We start from the raw sequence: 17,063 nt of genomic DNA, 5'->3' as shown, positions 1-17,063 counted from the left end.
TCAGAAAATAATCCAGTAGTTGCATAAAACAGATACTTTTCCCAAAAGAAAACAAGAACTATGTGGAAAACAGCCATATTCTCTTTCTCAGCAGTTAAACATGAAGTTTTCTTAGACTGATTTGCATTTCTGCCATGTATATATAATCTGGCTTGCTTAATCGGCTTCTGCTTTTTTTTTTTTTCTGAGACAGAGTTTTACCCTTGTTGCCTAGGCTGGAGTGCAGTGGCGCAATCTCGGCTCACTGCAACCACCACCTCCTGGGTTCAAGCAATTCTCCTGCCTCAGCCTCCTGAGTAGCTGGGATTACAGGCCACCCTACTGGGCTAATTTTTTGTATTTTTAGTAAAGAAGGAGTTTTGCCATATTAGGCAGGCTGGTCTCAAACTCCTGACCTCAGGTCAACCCATGTCAACCTCCCAAAGTGCTGGCATTATAGGTGTGAGCCACCGCACCCAGGATGCTTCTGTATTTTAATATAAACGTTGGCTGCTTTTCCAAAGTAATGAATTGCAAACTAGGATGTTCAAAATGCTAGTATATATCAACTTAAGTTTATGATTACATAATTTCAGTGTAAAGAGTCTATTCCTCCTAAATATTTGAGCCTTTTTGTTAGCCGTTAAGTTACTGTGACATATTTTTATTTAAGACATGTTCTAATTAGCTTCTCCTAAAAGACAAATATGGATAAGATGTGAACTTGTCCTCTACACTCCATATCCACAAGGCTTTTACCATCTAATATGGGACATACATTGGAAATAAATTAAAAAAAGAGTACTATTACAGTTTGCATTCAAGAGTCATCCGGGCACCGTGGCTCACGCCTGTAACCCCAGCATTTTGGGAGGCTGAGGCAGGCCAAAGTCACCTGTGGTCAGGAGTTTGAGACCAGCCTAGCCAACGTAGCGAAATCCCTTCTCATAAAAGCACAAAAATTAGCCAGGCATGGTGGCGCATGCCTGTAGTCCCAGCTATTTGGGAGGCTGAGGCATACAGGAAAATCACTTGAACCTGGGACCGCTGAGACCGCACCACTGCACTCCAGCCTGGGTGACAGAGCAAGAACTCCATCTCAAAAAAAAAAAAAGGTATTAAGTCATCTACATTCCCACTTCATAACATGAATGCTTGGGGACCTCAAGTTCTTTGTCATAACTAAGGCATTGGCTGAGTAAACAGGTAACTGGAGAAGGGATCTGATGGTGCAAAACTCCTCAGTCATGTTAAGACTTTCTGACTGTTCTTGTAGTTAGCAACAGACCTATTGACTGGTTTTATACAAAAGAATCAATAAATTTGCAAAATCTTTCTTTTGTCACACTCCCATTTGTTTCAATGCTCCATTTGTTCTTTACACATATCCCAGAGGAATATATCTAAGACTAAAAGTCCAGGGAGGAAATGCTTTGTACTTGGAATTTTCATTTTGTGGAATGGAAGTAAAGGCACAAATTTCGGAAACATTTTAAAGGATAAAGTTCACAGATCCCATTATCTTCCTGGTGGAGACGTGTCCTTTTAACAAGACAAAATCCAGAAAGGACAGAGCAGAAGATAGAGGGACATCTAAGTGATTTTAATTGATTTAGAAAGGAACAGATGGATATGTGAATCTTAAATTTAGAAATGCAAGTTAGTGAATCTACAAGTGAGAGTACAAGTCCACCTTGTGGCATCACATAAAGGGAAGGGAAAACAAGCTAAAAGAGCAGGAAGAGTAAATATTTTGAAAACCATGTCTATATTATTCTGAAAAGATAGAAAAAGAGATCTCTTTGGGTTAGTGCAAGGTTGCTGTGATGTTAACCTGAGCAGCTTCAGTGAAATAATGTACTTACACTTAGAACTCAAAGATATTTCCCTGTGGATTAATTTTTTAGATTTTACATTTATATTCATAATCCATTTTGAGTTAATTTTTTCTATAAATTGTAAGGCATACAGCAATATTGTTTTGTTTTTACATTTTGTGTCTAAGCTCCAGGACCATTTGTTTCTAACTCTAAAAGGTATCAGTAGAGTGAATTTGTGTTGGCTGATTTTTGTGTTTTCTAGACTGTTTCATTTTTATATCTGTTCATCTTTGTGCCAATGCTTCACTATCTTCATTACTGTGTTTATATAATAGGTCTTAATATTGGACAAAGCAATTCTTCTTTATTCTTTTTAAATATTGTTTTACCTATTGTAGAGTCTTTGCCTTTCCATATAAATTTTAGAATAAGCTTGTCTAGGGCTACAGAAAATCTTATTGTGATTTTGATATGTTGTGCTAACTATATAAACAACAGTGTTCTAATATCTAGAATACATATCTACATAAATATGCTTGCAATATAATTAATAGGTTAATAAAATTACGAAAATTGGCATCTTTAATATGTTGAGTATCCCAGTCCAGATGGTATTTCTGTCCATTTAAGTCCTTGTTGATTTTTTCATTAGCTTTTATAATGATCAGTATGCAGATCCTGTACCGATCTTATACCTACAGATTATTTTATTTTTTAAATCGATAATATTTTACATATATATGGGAGTACATGTGATATGTTATTACAAATATAGAATGTGTAATTATTAAATCGGGATATTTTGAGTGTCCATTACTTTGAGGACTTACCATATCTATGAGTTGGGGAAAATTCAAGTCCTATTCTATTTCTCCCTTGAAATATACATTGTTATTTACTACAGTCATTCATCTATACTGCTGTTGAATGATAAAACCTTTTATATGTTTGTACCCATTAACCTACTTGTCTTTATCAGCTCCCTCCCAGCCATCTATGCTTCTCAGCCTCTGATAACTATCATTCTACACTCTACCTTTATGAAATCATTTTTTTAGCCCCTACATAGGAATGAGAGCGTGCAATGTTTACCTTTCCACAGTTAGGTTGTTTCACTTAATATACTTGGGCCAGGCTCAGTGGCTCATACCTGTAATCCCAGCAACTTGGGAGCCAAGAAAGGTGGATTACTTGAGCCCAGGAATTTGAGATCATCCTGGGCAACCTGGTGAAATTCCACCTCTGCAAAAAATACAAAAATTAGCTGGGTGTAATGGCACATGCCTGTATTGCCACCTACCCGGGAGGCAGAAGTTGAAGGATCTCTTGAGCCTGGAAGGTCAAGGATGCTGTGAGCCTTGATTGTGCCACTGCTGCTAGCCTGGGAGACGGGGCAAGATTCTGTCTCAAAAAAAGTAAACTAATGAACTCCACTTCCATTCATTTTCTCCAAATGACATTATTTAATTTTTGTGATTTTTTAATCTCATTATAGTTTTGATTTGAATATCCTCATGCTTAGAGACGTTGAGCAGTTTTATATGCCTTTTGGCAGTCTGTATGTCTTTTTGAGAATTATCCATTCATGTAATTTGCCCACCTCCTAATGGGATTGTTTTTATAAATGAGTTGTATGAGCTTGTATTTTCTGGATATTTGTCTCTTGTCAGACGAATGGTTTGCAAATATTTTTTCCCTTTCTGTGCGTTGTCTGTTCACTCCAGTGATTGTTTCCTTAGCTGTGCAGAAGCTTTTTAGTTTAATATAGTACCATGTGTTTATTTTTGTTTTTGTTGGGTGTGCTTTTGAGCTCTTAGCCATAAAATCTTAGCCTAGGTCAGTGTTCTGTAGTGTTTTCCCTGTGTTTCTTCTAGTAGTAGTATACTGCTGGGTCTTTAAGTCTTTGATCCATCTGGAGGTTATTTTATTTTATTTTATATTTTTTGAGACGGAGTCTTGCTGTGTCACCCAGGCTGGAGTACAGTGGCACGATAGTGGCTCACTGCAATCTCCAACTCCCGGGTTCAAGCAGTTCTCCCTCTGCTTCCCATGCTGCTGGAACTACTGGCACCTGCCACCACACCTGGCTAATTTTTGAATTTTTACTAGAGACGGGGTTTCATCATGTTGGCCAGGCTGGTCTCGTACTGCTGTTCAAGTGATCCGCCCACCTCGGCCTTCCAGAGTGCTAGGATTACACTCTGCCCAGCCTGGAAGTGATTTTTTTAATTCAGTAAGTAAAGGGGTCTAGTTTCATTCTATAGCATGTGGATCTACAATTTCTCCCACCACCATTTACTAAAGGTAGTGTCCTTTTTCAAATGTATTTTCTTTTCATCTTTGTTTAAAAAAAAAGGTCACTTGGTCATAAATATCTGGATTTATTCTTGGGTTATCCAATTTGCTTCCAGTGATCTATGTGTCTTTTTATATCAATAGTATGCTCTTTTGGCTATTGTAGCCCTGTAATATATTTTTATGTCAGGTAATATGATGTCTCTTTTTGCTGTGGATTGCTTTGGCTATTTAGCCAGTTTTGTTACTAGTTCCACTTGAATTTTAGGATTGTTTTATCTATGTCTGTGAAAAATGACATTGATATTTCATTGGGGATTGGATTGAATCTGTAGGTTGCTTTGAGCAGAATGTTCAATTTATTGACATTAATTCCTTGGATCCGTGAGCATCAGATGCAATTCGATGCAATTCATCAGGGATAATAGTGTGTAGTTTTCTTTTTTGTTTTGTGTTTTCTGGTTTGGGGCAGTATGTTCAATTTAATGACAGTAATTCTTCTGAGCCAAGAGCAGGGGATACATTTGTCAAGGTTAATGGTATATAGATTTTTGTTGTGTGTTTTCTGGTTTTGGTATCAGATAAAGCTGGTCTCATAGAATGTGTTAAGGATAATTCCTTCCTACTCAGTGTTTTGAAATAGGAAGATTGCTATTAATTCTTTGTTACATGTTTGGTAGAATTCAGCAGTGAATCCATTTAGTCTTGGGCTTTTCTTTGTTGGAATACTTGTAAATACTGAATGAATATCACTACTTTTTATTCTTCAGGGTTTTTTAAATTTATTCTTGATTCTTTTTTTTTTTTTTTTTTTTTTGGAGATGGAATCTCACTCTGTCACCCAGGCTGGAGTACAGTGTCACGATCTCAGCTCACTGCAACCTCCACCTCCCAGGTTCAAGCAGTTCCCTGCCTCTGTCTCCCTAGTAGCTGGGTTACAGGTGCCCAGCTAATTTTTGTATTTTTAGTAGAAACAGGGTTTCACCGTCTTGGCCAGGCTGATCTTGAACTCCTGACCTCATGATCCACCTGCCTCAGCCTCCCAAAGTACTGGGATTTACAAGCATGAGTCACCACGCCCCGTTATTCTTGATTCATCCTAGGTAGTTTGTATGTTTCCAGAAATCCATCCATTACTTCTAAATTTTTGCAGTTTATACTTGTTCATAATAGTCTCTCATGATCTTTTCTATTTCTCTAGTATCAGATGTAATGTTTCCTTTTTTGCTTCTAATTTTACTTGGTCTTTGCTTCTTTCCTTGGTTAGCTTAGCTAGTAGTTTATCAGTTTTGTCTTTTCAAGAATGAACTTTGTGTTGATTGATCCTTTGTATTCTATTTTAGTCTCTTTTTCTGTTAGTTTTGCTGTCACCTTTATTTCTTCTGCTACTTTTGGGTTGGTTTGTTCTTGTTTTTCTAATAGGTGCATCATTAGATTGCATAGCTGAGATCTTTGTACTATTTTGATGTAAGCACTTATTGTTATACATTTCTCTTTTTTAACTGCTTTTGTTATATTAAACAGATTTTGGTGTGTTGTTTCCATTTTAATTTATTTAAATAATTTTTTTATTTTAATCTTTATTTCTTCATTGACCAGTGGTTGTTAAAGAGAATGTTATTTAATTGCCATGTATGTATAGTTTCCACAGTTCCTATTGGGATTAATTTCTAGTTCTTTGTGGGGTTTTTTTGTTGCTATTGTGTGGTATTATGGTTTTTGTTTTTTGTTTTTTGTTTTTTCAGTTTTTTAAATTGAGTTAGCATCTCACTTATGAGGCTAGTCTTGAACTCCTGGGCTCAAGCAATTATCTCACTTCAGCTTCCCAAAGTGCTGGCATTACAGGTGTGACCCACCATGCCCAGCCTTTTTAATTTTTTTATTTTAATTTTTTTTTTTTTTTTTTTGAGACATTGTCTCGCTCTGGACTGCAGTGGGGTATTCGTGGCTCACTGCAGCCTTGACCACTGATCTCAAGCAGTCCTCCCACCTCAGCTCCCTGAGCAGGTGTGACTACAGGCACATGTCACCATGCCCAGCTGATTTAAATTTTTAATAGAGACAAGGTCTAGCTATGTTGCTCATACTGGTCTTGAACTCCGGAGCTTACACAGTCCTTCTGACTTTGACTCCCAAAGTGTTGAGATTACAGGCATGAGCCACTGAGCTCAATCTTAATTTCTTGTTCTATTCCACTGTGGTCCTAGAATATACTTGATGTGATTTTGGCTCTCTAAAATTTTTTCAGAAGTGTTTTCTGGCCCAACATGGTCTATCCTAGAGGATCTTTCATGTGCTGATGAGAAAAGAGTATGCACTCTGCAATTTTGGGGTAAAACATTCTGCAAGTTTCTGTTAGGTACCTGTAGTTCAATGTCGAATCTTAAGTCCAGTGTTTTATTGTTGATTTTCTGTCTAGACGATTGGTCTAATGCAAGTGGGGATTGAAGTTGCCCACTATTCTTGCATTGAAATATCTCTCATTAGATCAATTAATATTTGCTTTATGAACCTGGGTGTTCCAGTACTGGTTGCATGTATATGGAACTGTTATTTCTTCTTGCTGGATTGATTCCTTTATCACTATATAATGTATATAATGACCTTCTTTGTCTTTTTTTTTTTTTTCCCTGCCTGTGGCTTAAAGTATGGCTACTCCTGCTTAATTCTGGCTTCCATATGCTATTTTCCCTCTGTTACTTTCAGTCTATATGCTCACTTTTCAGGTATAGTGAGTTTCCTGTAGAGAGCATGTAAGTGGATCATATTTTTTAATGCATAGAGTCTATATATTTCATAAAGTGTGGAATTTAGTCCACTTATATTTAAGGTTATTGATATGTTGGTATGTGAGGTTCTGTACCTGTCATACTCTTTGTTTTCTGATTTTGTATATTCCTATTTATTTCTTTTTCTCTTATTATTATTGTGGTTTGGCAGTTATCTGTAGTGGTACCATTTGAGTCCTTTCCTATTTGTATATTTTCTTATAATTGAGTTTTCTACCTTGATATGTTTTTATGATGACGAATATTGCTCTTTTGTTTTCAGATTTAGAACTCCCTTGAGCAATTCTGGTAGGGTTCATCTAGTGGTGATGAATTCCCTCAGTGTTTGCTTATCTGGGGGAAGACTTTATTTCTCCTGCATTTATGAAGGAAAATTGAATTGGATATAGCATTCTGGGCTGACAGGTGTTTTCTTTCATTACTTTGATTATATCATCTTATTCTGACCTTTCCTGCAAGGTTTCTGCTGAGCAGTCTGTTCGTCTACTGGGATTTCTTTTATGGATAACGAGACACTTTTCTCTTGATGTTCTTAGAATTTTCTCTTTGTCATTGACTTTAGACACTTTTACTATAATGTGCCATGGAGAAGATTTTTTTTGTGTCGCATCTGAGGGGATCGTGGGATCTCCTGTATCTGGATATGTAAATCTCTTGCTGGACTTGGGAAGTTTCATTTATTATTTTGCTGAACAGGTTGTGAACCTTTTGTTATCTTTTCATATGCTGAGATACCAGTAGTTTATGTATTTAGTCACTTTGTGGTGTCCTATGTGTTGTAAAGATTTTGTTAATTCTTTTTCATTCTTTTAAAAATGTTTGTCTGGTTTAATTTCAAAAGACTTGTTTTCAAGTTCTGAGACTTTTTTCTTCTGCTTGATCTAGCCAATTCTTGCTGCTTCCAAACCTAGTGTGTACTTCATTCAAAGAATTCTTCAGTTCCAGAATTGATTTAGTTCTTTTTAATGACATGGGTCTTTTTGGTATACTTCTCATTCATGTACTGATTTGGTTTTGGTTTTGATTTTTTCAACATTTGTTTTAAAATGTTCTTCTTTCTAAGCTTCTTTACAATTACTACTGTCTTTTTCTGCCATTTTGTGTATATATTTTTTATTTGGATCTATTTCTGGAGAATTATTATGTCCTTTGGAAATGTCATATTAACTTGCTTTCTCGTGTGTCCGTTCATTGATATCTGCATAACTGGTGTATCAGTGACTTCCAACTTTCTTAATTCCCTTTCATAGAGAAGGACATATTTCTGAGGATGAATCTGTGGCATTGGTTGGGTAAGGCACTTTGGCTTTGATTCTGGGTTCATGCAGTAGGATAGTCTCTGTATGATTTCTTTGGTTGTAAAGAGCATCAGTGGCATCTGAGACTTTTTCACTGGCTCTGCGGGTGCATTTAGTATTGGAGGCTGTAGTGCAGTTTTACCTGGGACTGGGATGCCAGACTGACCCATCTTTAGGCCCTAGTGGTGGCAGCAGTGCACTCAATTTTCTCTTTGGGCTTCAGTGTGACCTGCAGTGGCATCAGTGTTAGTGTGTCCAAGCGGGCCAGTGCTTGGGCCCCCAGGTGACTTACTCTGATGCTGAGAGTGGCAGCTGCGAACTCGGCATGTAGGTAGGTTCTTGGGCCTCTGGACACCTGATGTGGCATGGATGATGGCACTGACAGTGACAGTGGAAGGATGCCTCAAGCAGTGTGTATCAGGCTGCAGTGAGCTCATCAGGCCAGTCTCCAGGCCTACGTCTGATACATACATATAGGTATCAGCTGTGGTTATAGCAACCAGGTGGATAAGACCCAGCCTCAGTCCCCCACAAGGAGTGTTCAGGGGTCAACATTGGTGGACTGAGCTTGGTCACACCCAAGATCCAGACTTTCCTCTGGCATAGGTAGGGGATTAAACTTGCTCAGGCTGGGTTTTCCTCAGGGCTGATAGTGTGTACATGTGCTGGGCCTGGAAAGCAGGGGTTGGGGGATTCTCAGGTCACTGGCAGAATGCTTAGGTGAATGGTGGCAGCATTCATGCCACTGCCCTGCCACGAAGCAGGCGATACTGGTTTCAGTGATAGCAGCTTAGGCTCACATGTTGGAAGCACATGTGCTACTTATGCCTCAGCTCTGGTAGTGCTCACAACTACGTCTTGGGGACAGCAGCCATCTTTTCTATTGCACCTCAGCCCCAGCACTACTGGGCTTCAGAATAGTAGGGAGTCTGTTGGGGGCATGGCTCTAGAATAGCACTTTCTTTGCATCTGGGACATACTTTTGTCCCAAGTAGCCCATGGTTGGTTATACCTAAATTCCAGAGTCAGCAGCACATGCATTCCTTGCATTCAGCCCTGATTCCTCTGGGCTTCAAAGATGATCCCTGGTCTGTTTGGGGTGATGTTCCAAAGAGTGTGCCTTGCTGTAACTGCTTAGGACTCAGGGAATGTGAGGGATCCTGCACAGGCTATATGCTTAAGGCAGTATCATCATACCATCTTTCTGCAGCTCCGTATGTTACTTTCAGGGCCCACTCAGTGGGGTTAGCCCTCCAGTGGCTAGAATTACAGGGATACCTGGTATGAATATGGATCCCTGAAGATCACTGACCCCTGACCTTTTTGGAAAGTCAGCACCCAGCCTATCCTGGCCAAGCAGGCTGCTTCACCTAATTCTTCCTTGCTTTAGGTATCACCTCTTTTCCAGTGCTCTCTCTTGGATGATCTAGTTCACACATGATTACTCACTTTGGTTCTCTTATTGGAGAAAGCAAATGCCCCTAATCAGCCATCATGAAGGCTTCTTCATTTCTTTTTGAGAGATGTAAGTGGTATTGGGTTTTTAATTTCTATCTCCACATGTTCACCTTTAGTCTACAGAATAATGATTGACTTTTTTCTGTTTATTTAATATCCTCTGATCATGCAGAACTCATTCATTAGTTCAAAAAAGATTTTTGTAAATTGTTTTCATTTTCCATGTGTACAGTCTGCAAGAAAGAAGAGTGTTATTTCCTCCCTTTCTGTATGTTGTTCATGTGTTTATTTTTCTTACTTTATCACAGCCGTTAGAATTCCCAGTATTGTGTTAAATAAGAATGATGAAAATGGACATTCTTGCTTTCTATTGTATCCAATCTTTTTTTAAAAAAAAAATTTCTTAGTAGTATGATATTAGCTGTAGTTTTATAAGGAAATGCTCTTTATTAAGAATATCCTATTCTTAGTTTCCTAGCAGGTTTTACCATTGAGTGTTGAAACTTTCAAGTGCTCTCATTTTTCTGCATCTGTTGATAACAACCATATGACTTTTCTTTTTATTAGATTACATTAACTGATTTTCAGTGTTGAAGTAGCTTTATGTAGATGAACCTCATCTCAACTGTTTGTGTTGCATGCATATTTAATTTTGTATTTGCTGAGCTTAGCTTGTGAAAATGTTGTTGATTATTATACCTATGTACCTGAGTACTCTTGATGTTTTCTGTGTTTATATTGTCTTTTTCTAGTTTTGTGTCAGTGTAAGAATGGCCTTATTTTGAATTGAGAAGTGTTCTGCCCGGTTTCTGAAGACATTGTGTAAACTTGATGTTAATTCCTAAAATATTTGGCTGAATTATCTAGTTATGCCATAATATTCTGGGTCTTCTCTTTTGGACTTTTAAAGTAAAAATTCAATTTCTTTAGTTGTCACAGACTATTCAGATTTTCTCTTATATCTTGATTGACTTGCCAGATTGTGAGTTTTGACGAATTGTTTCTTTTAAGTTACAGAATTCCTTATGGTATTTTTATTATAGTTTCAGTAGTATAGTATCTGCAGTAATGTATTTTATTCCTTATTGATATTGTGTGATTTCACTCACCAGTTTTTTTAAAGCAAAATTTTCTTTTATTTATTTATTCTACTGTTTTTCCTCACATTTCATTCATTTTTCTTCCACCTCTCACCCACAGCCCCCTTTGGGTTTGTTTTGCTCTTCATTCTATAGTTACTTTATATAGTTACTTCAGTTAATTTAAACTATTTTCAACCAGGCACAATATCTCATGCCTGTAAACCCAGCACTTTGTGAGTCCAAGGCAGGAGGATTGCTTGAGCCCAGGAGTTCAAGACCAGCCTGGACAATATAATGAGACCTCAACTCTACAAAAAATTAAAACATTAGACAGGCATGATGTTGGATGCCTATAGTTGCAGCTTCTCAGGAAACTGAGGCAGTAGGCTTGCTTGAGCCTGCAGTGAGCTGTGATTGTGCCACTGCCCTCCAGCCTGGGCAACAGAGTAGGACCTTGTCTCAAATAATAATAATTCTCTTTCTGTACATGCATTTAGTGAAATAACTCCCTTTTGCATATTTTGATATGTTGTATTTTAATTTTTATTCAGCTTTATGTATTTTAAAAATTTCCTTTAGGATTTTCTCTTAGATCAATGTATTATTTAGAACTGTTTAATTCCCAAGTGATGGGGAGTGGGGAGGCTTTATTTTTGTGTAATACCAATTTCCACTTTGCTTTGACTTTCTTCAGAAAATACACTGTGTATTATTTCAGTTCTTTTAAATTTGTTGATGTTTGACTTATGTCTTAGTGTTGATGTTTGAGTTACTTACTACCTGAGCTGCACACTCCACAGGGCCACTGGGAGCTGGGGACAAGTGGGAGTGCCCACCCCCCCACCCACTTCCAAGTGGGGTGGGAGTTCCCCAGTGCAGCTGCAGCCGCCCAAGTCATGGCTGTGGACCTGAGCCTCGCTGTGCTCTTGAGCCTTCCCACAGCTGCAGAGCCAGGCATCTCTGCACTCTCAGGGGCCCAGGAAGGATCCCTCCCCACCAGGCTTGGAGATGTCTGCTCCTGCTGCCTGGCCTCTCCCAGCTCCCAGTGTCCATTCTGATCTCAGAGCAAGGTTGGGGCCAAGACTTGGCATTGTGTCAGCCTGGCCAGCTGTGCTCATGCTCAAGGCAGCACTGACATGCCAGCCTTCCACCTTGTTGGCCCACTCTGAACTTTGGGCACTGATGAGCATAAGAGGGAAGCTGATGGGGGGCTGAGGGCAGCTTGCACTGACCTGCAGGTGTCCCTTGAGATATACATCCTGGGTGCCATGAAAGGCAGCAGGAGGCAGACAGGTTCCTGAGTGGAAGGGGGTGGGTCCCTGGTGAGGCCCCACCTTCAGGCCAGGGAGGACCTGAAGGGTGGGAACTGGCCTGCCAGTCCTGCAAACCCCAATGTGAACTTGTGGTGCGTTTTCCAGCCCTCCCCATGGCCACCCATGGACCAATCGGCATTCACTTCCTTCTGTGGCCCATAAAAGCCCTGGGTTCAGGCAGAGCTGAGCAGACATCAGGTGACCAGCTGCAGAAAGGAGCTACCCACTCCAGGGCCTCATCTCTGCTGAGAGCTGCAGAGATGACCAGAAGACCTGCACCCAGAGAGGAGCTTCCCGCTCCAGGGCTATCCTGTCACTCAGTAAAGCTTCTCTTTGTCTCGTTCTCCTTCCATTTGTCCACATTCCTCATTCTTCCCCAACACAGGAGAAGAACTTGGGAGCTGTTGTTAGGTGGGGCTGAAAGTTGTAAAACAAACAGGGCTAACACATGCCCCTTGCTTACTATCTTGTGAGTGAAGAAGAGAGAAGAGCTGTAGCCCTTCAGACAGCCCAGACCTGGGAGATCCTTGAGTCAGGGTTGTGAATCTCTCTCCAGGGCCTTTTGGTTTCTGGAGTCTCCAAGCTTCCTGGTGCCACTGCAGCTGTGGAAGTTGCTTGTGGTGTGCCTGCTTCGACTGCACCCTCACAGAGAGCTGGTGCCTATGCCGGCACCTAGAGCTGCCCACCCTTGTGCAGCAGCCAGCGTGCTTGACTATGTGTAGTAGCCAGACCCCACACTGGCTTGCTCACACACCCCTTGCCGCTCCACATGTGACTAGCCCTTGGCAGGCATGGGATCCATGCCAGTAATGTGAGCCAAGTGCAGCCTTCCAGGCTGAGTGGGTGGAGCAAGCCCAGCAGGCCTGAGCAAAACTTGGGCAAAGGCACCACCACCCACAGAGGTTTCTGGCCAGAAAAGCAACACCGTAAGTTCCTGAAACAACAGGTCCCACAACTCTGTTCACTTTTTTCAGCTTACTTTCTCTTTCATGTTCAGCTAGAATAAACAGGAAGTTCTGTCTTTGTCACTGAAATTTTTCCTCTGTATTATACATTCTACTATTGAGCCAATACAGTGCCTTTTATTCTAATTCCTGTATTTTTTATTTCTGTAGTTAAATTAGGTGTTTTTATTACTCATTTTTTTGCTGAAATTTATTACTCATTTCAAGAGATTTGTAATTGCTTGTTAAAGTATTTACACGGTACCTTATTTTAAATTATTGTCAAATCAGCCAGACAGTAATATAGGAAGTTTCAGATGTTGTTTCCCCCACATAAACACAGATTGAAAACTATATCAAAATTCCTTTTTGAGAAGCTCAGACTCCCTTAAGCATTTGCAGTACCCTGAACAATCACAAACTGATACCAGCTGCACTGAAATGAATAGGAAGAACAGTATTCTTTTACTCAGTTTAGCTGCTTTTCCAAGTTCCAGCACAGCTCACAGCAAAAAGAGATGGGTCAAGGAAAAGAGAGTTTGTGGCAGATTCAATGTCCCTGGTCTTTCGGTACACATTTTGAGGTTCTAGCTTCTGTCTCATCTCCCAGAGAGCACTGAAAGAATTGGCACAGTATGGATGCCCAGGGCTGCTAAGGAGAGAGGCATATTTTTATGGCTAGCATAAGTATGTAAAATTAGAAAATGATGCATGCCTGAGGTTTCTTACCCAGGAAAGGGAAAAGAGCAGTGTATACCCCCAAGGCATTCCTTTGTGCCAACCAGAAGTTCAGTTTCTGTCTCACTTCAGACATCAGTTAGGTATAACGCAATCACAATTGTTTTTAAGAGGAAGATATTACAGGTTTTTGAAAACAACTAACAAAACAAAAATGCCTAGGGCAAATAGGAAGAAAGGTCCAGAAACTTCTCATTGGGAAGACTTAAAAATATATTACCTAGTGAAAGCCAGTCAGATAAAAACGAGACAGAGAACTTTCTTCAAATGCACGCACACAAACATAAAGCTATACAGAACATGAAGAATCAGAAAAATAAGACAAAATAAAAAGAACAAAACAGATCTCTAGCAACCAACAATAAAGAAATGGAGATCTATGTATTGCCTGACAATTAAAAATAGTCATTGTAAAAAAGTGTAGTGAGATACAAGAGAACACACACAGATAATTAAATCAGGAAAGTGGTACACAAAAAGAATGACACAAAGATGATTATGAGGAAAGAAAAAACATTCTGGAACTGAAAAACACGATAACTGAAATTTTAAAAATTCAATAGAGTGGGCAACAGAATTAATCACACAGAAGAAAGAAATGTGAACTCTTAAAACATAAAATTTGAAATTAGCCACCCAAGAACAAAAGGAGTAAAGGATGAAGAGACTAAGGAACGTGACTGACTCATGAACACCACTTACGTTGCAAGTCAACATAGCACATTATGAGAATTTTAGGTGGAAGGAGAAAGAAAAGATAGTTTATTTGAAGGAATAATGGCTCAAAACTCCTCATTCTGGGGAAAGAAATGGACCCAGATTCATGATATTTAAAAGATACCAAATCAGGTGAACCATAACAAATCAGGTGATATATAACATAATGTATCTACACCGAGATACATTATCATTAAATGGTCAAAAGTCCAAACCAAATAGAAATTTGAAAGCAGCAAGAAAAATGCAATTTGTCACATGCAGGAAATCGCCATACAACTATCAATAGAATTGTCAGCTGAAACCTTGCAGGCCAGAAGATAATGGAATTATTTAAAGTGTTGGGAGAAAAATGCCAACCAATAATGTGAAACCTAGCAAAACTGTCCTGAAATAAAAGAGAAATGAAGAGGTTTCAGATAAAAGTTGATGGTATTCATGATCACTGAAATTACCTTACAAGGAATGCTAAAGGAAATTAGATTGAAACCAATGAAGCTAAACAGCAACACTGAAACAACTCCTTGATAAAGGTAAATATGTAGGCATATAGAATACTCTAATGTTCTAATGTAAATCATCATAATGAATGAACACACCATATAAAAATGTAAAATGTAATAAAAGCGGAGGAAAGGTAAAAGTGTTGATGCAATTATAGTTCAGTTATCAGCTTAAGATAGACTTACGAGATGTTTTATGTAAGCCTCTAGAGTAACCATAAAGAAAATACCAATAGTAAATGCAAAAAGAAAAAAGGGAAAAGAATTAACTTTATGTCACTAAACACATACACCAAAAATCAACAAGTACAAAGACAGCCAGAGAAGAGGGTCAAAAGAACTATAAAATAGAAAACAATTAACAAAATAGCAATAGAAGTACCTACCTATGTGTTTAAAAAAATTAACTGAGCAAAGAACAATTCATAAATTCATAAAGTTTAAAGGAGTCTTCCTAGCCAGTGTCAGCTCTGATGCTCAAATGCAGCTACGTGGTGGAAGAAGATTTATGGACAGAAAAAGGAAGTGACTTACAGAAAACAGAAGTGAGGTACAGAAACAGCTGGATTGGTCACAGCTCAGCATTTGCCTTATTTGAACACAATTTGAACAGTTGGCCACCTTTTATTGGCCAAAACTCGGTGACTGGCACAAGAATAGGCTACAGTCTTAAGGTTTATTTAGGTTATAGATCATGATGGGTTTTTTTTTTTTTTCTTTTTTTGGCCAATTGCAGTGGCTTTATTTTAATGGGTTTTCAGGCTTACAGAGAGGGGCTCTTTAGATGGGGCTGTGTCACTGGTCAACCATCTTCACTGTGGAGTCCTAGTCACTATGATTTTGTTTTGTAGGTCACGAGGATTTATTCAAATTTTCTCCTCTTCCATTTCTTTATAATAGATTACATGGTCTTAAAGTACATCCCTCCTTCTCTAGTACATTGTATTCAAACAGGTTGAGGCTACTTCTCCATTTTCATTAATCTTTTCATCATCTTATTCCTCCTAGCATAGTCAAGGCATAACATATCTTCTATGCCTAGGGATGGGAAAATACAGGCAGGTAACAAGAAGAGAGAAATCATCCTCCTGTGAGTGGTAGGCACCCAGGCCTGACATGCATGAAACTGTACCCAGCCCTTTGTGTCTTCCAAGAGACATCTGCCATGGACCACACACCACCTGATACCAGAGGTGTGCATCAAAAAGGTCTCAACAGAAACAGGAATGGAACATGAATTCACAGCCTTAGTCTGAATAGCTCTTGCAGCAATTCTTGCCCATGATGCCAATATGGCTCCCTGCACTTAAGTTATCACTTCAACTGTATTATTCTCTTCTGCTCTCTCATTCACCTCATAACTTTTCTGAAGCCTTGCTCTCTCGGTCACTGCCTTGCATTTCCTCGAACGACACTGCAATCTGGTCTTGTGACATTTCAAGCATATCTTGCTATTGTTCAGGGTAAGCATGCCTATGGAGCCTCAGACAAACTTCTGCTTTCTTGCCTTTAGTACTCAAACTGAGTTGTTAACAGCAATCCCACAAAGTGTCCCAACACACCTTATTAATGGGAGGCAAAATGGCAAGGGAAGTGCTAGTATTTTGCATCTAGTTTTTTGTCATGCTGTAAATTGTTCATTTGTTTGAAGTAGATGACCTTGATTGTATTTCTTAAATTTCTCCAGTTTGACATCAGAAGTTAAGAAACACTTGATTCCATTTGTTCCATAGTTGGGTCATCTTTAACTGGCACCAATGTCAAAATCATACTTTCCTCATCATCTACTTCCACCTCAAAGAAATTCTTGCTGCTATCCAAATTGGAGTCTGACATTTTCAGCAACACCCTGGGGAAGGCAAGGACAGCAATGTTAAGGATATATGGTAGTTTACTTCTCTGAATCTGATTTCTCCTGTTTTTTGTTTTTTGGTGTTTTTTTTTTTTAAAGACAGAGTCATGCTCTGTTACCCAGGCTGGAGTGGTGATCTTGGCTCACTGCAACCTCCACCTCCCAGGTTCAAGCGATTTTCCTGCCTCAGCCTCCGGAGTTGCTGGGATAATAGGCGCCTGCCACCATGCCCAGCTAATTTTTGTATTTTTAGGACAGACGGGGTTCCACCATAT

General features: G+C 39.2%; 1 pseudogene; it reads right to left on the bottom strand.

Annotated features, from left to right (window-relative positions):
• Nucleotides 1-12,518: 12,518 nt before the first annotated feature.
• Nucleotides 12,519-16,772, bottom strand: LOC129053432 (developmental pluripotency-associated protein 2-like; annotated as a pseudogene).
• Nucleotides 16,773-17,063: the final 291 nt, after the last annotated feature.

Source organism: Pongo abelii, chromosome Y (genome assembly GCF_028885655.2).
Source record: "Pongo abelii isolate AG06213 chromosome Y, NHGRI_mPonAbe1-v2.0_pri, whole genome shotgun sequence".
NCBI lineage: Eukaryota > Metazoa > Chordata > Mammalia > Primates > Hominidae > Pongo > Pongo abelii.
Note: the sequence above shows the minus strand (reverse complement) of the source record. Positions and strands in the feature narration are given on the sequence as shown.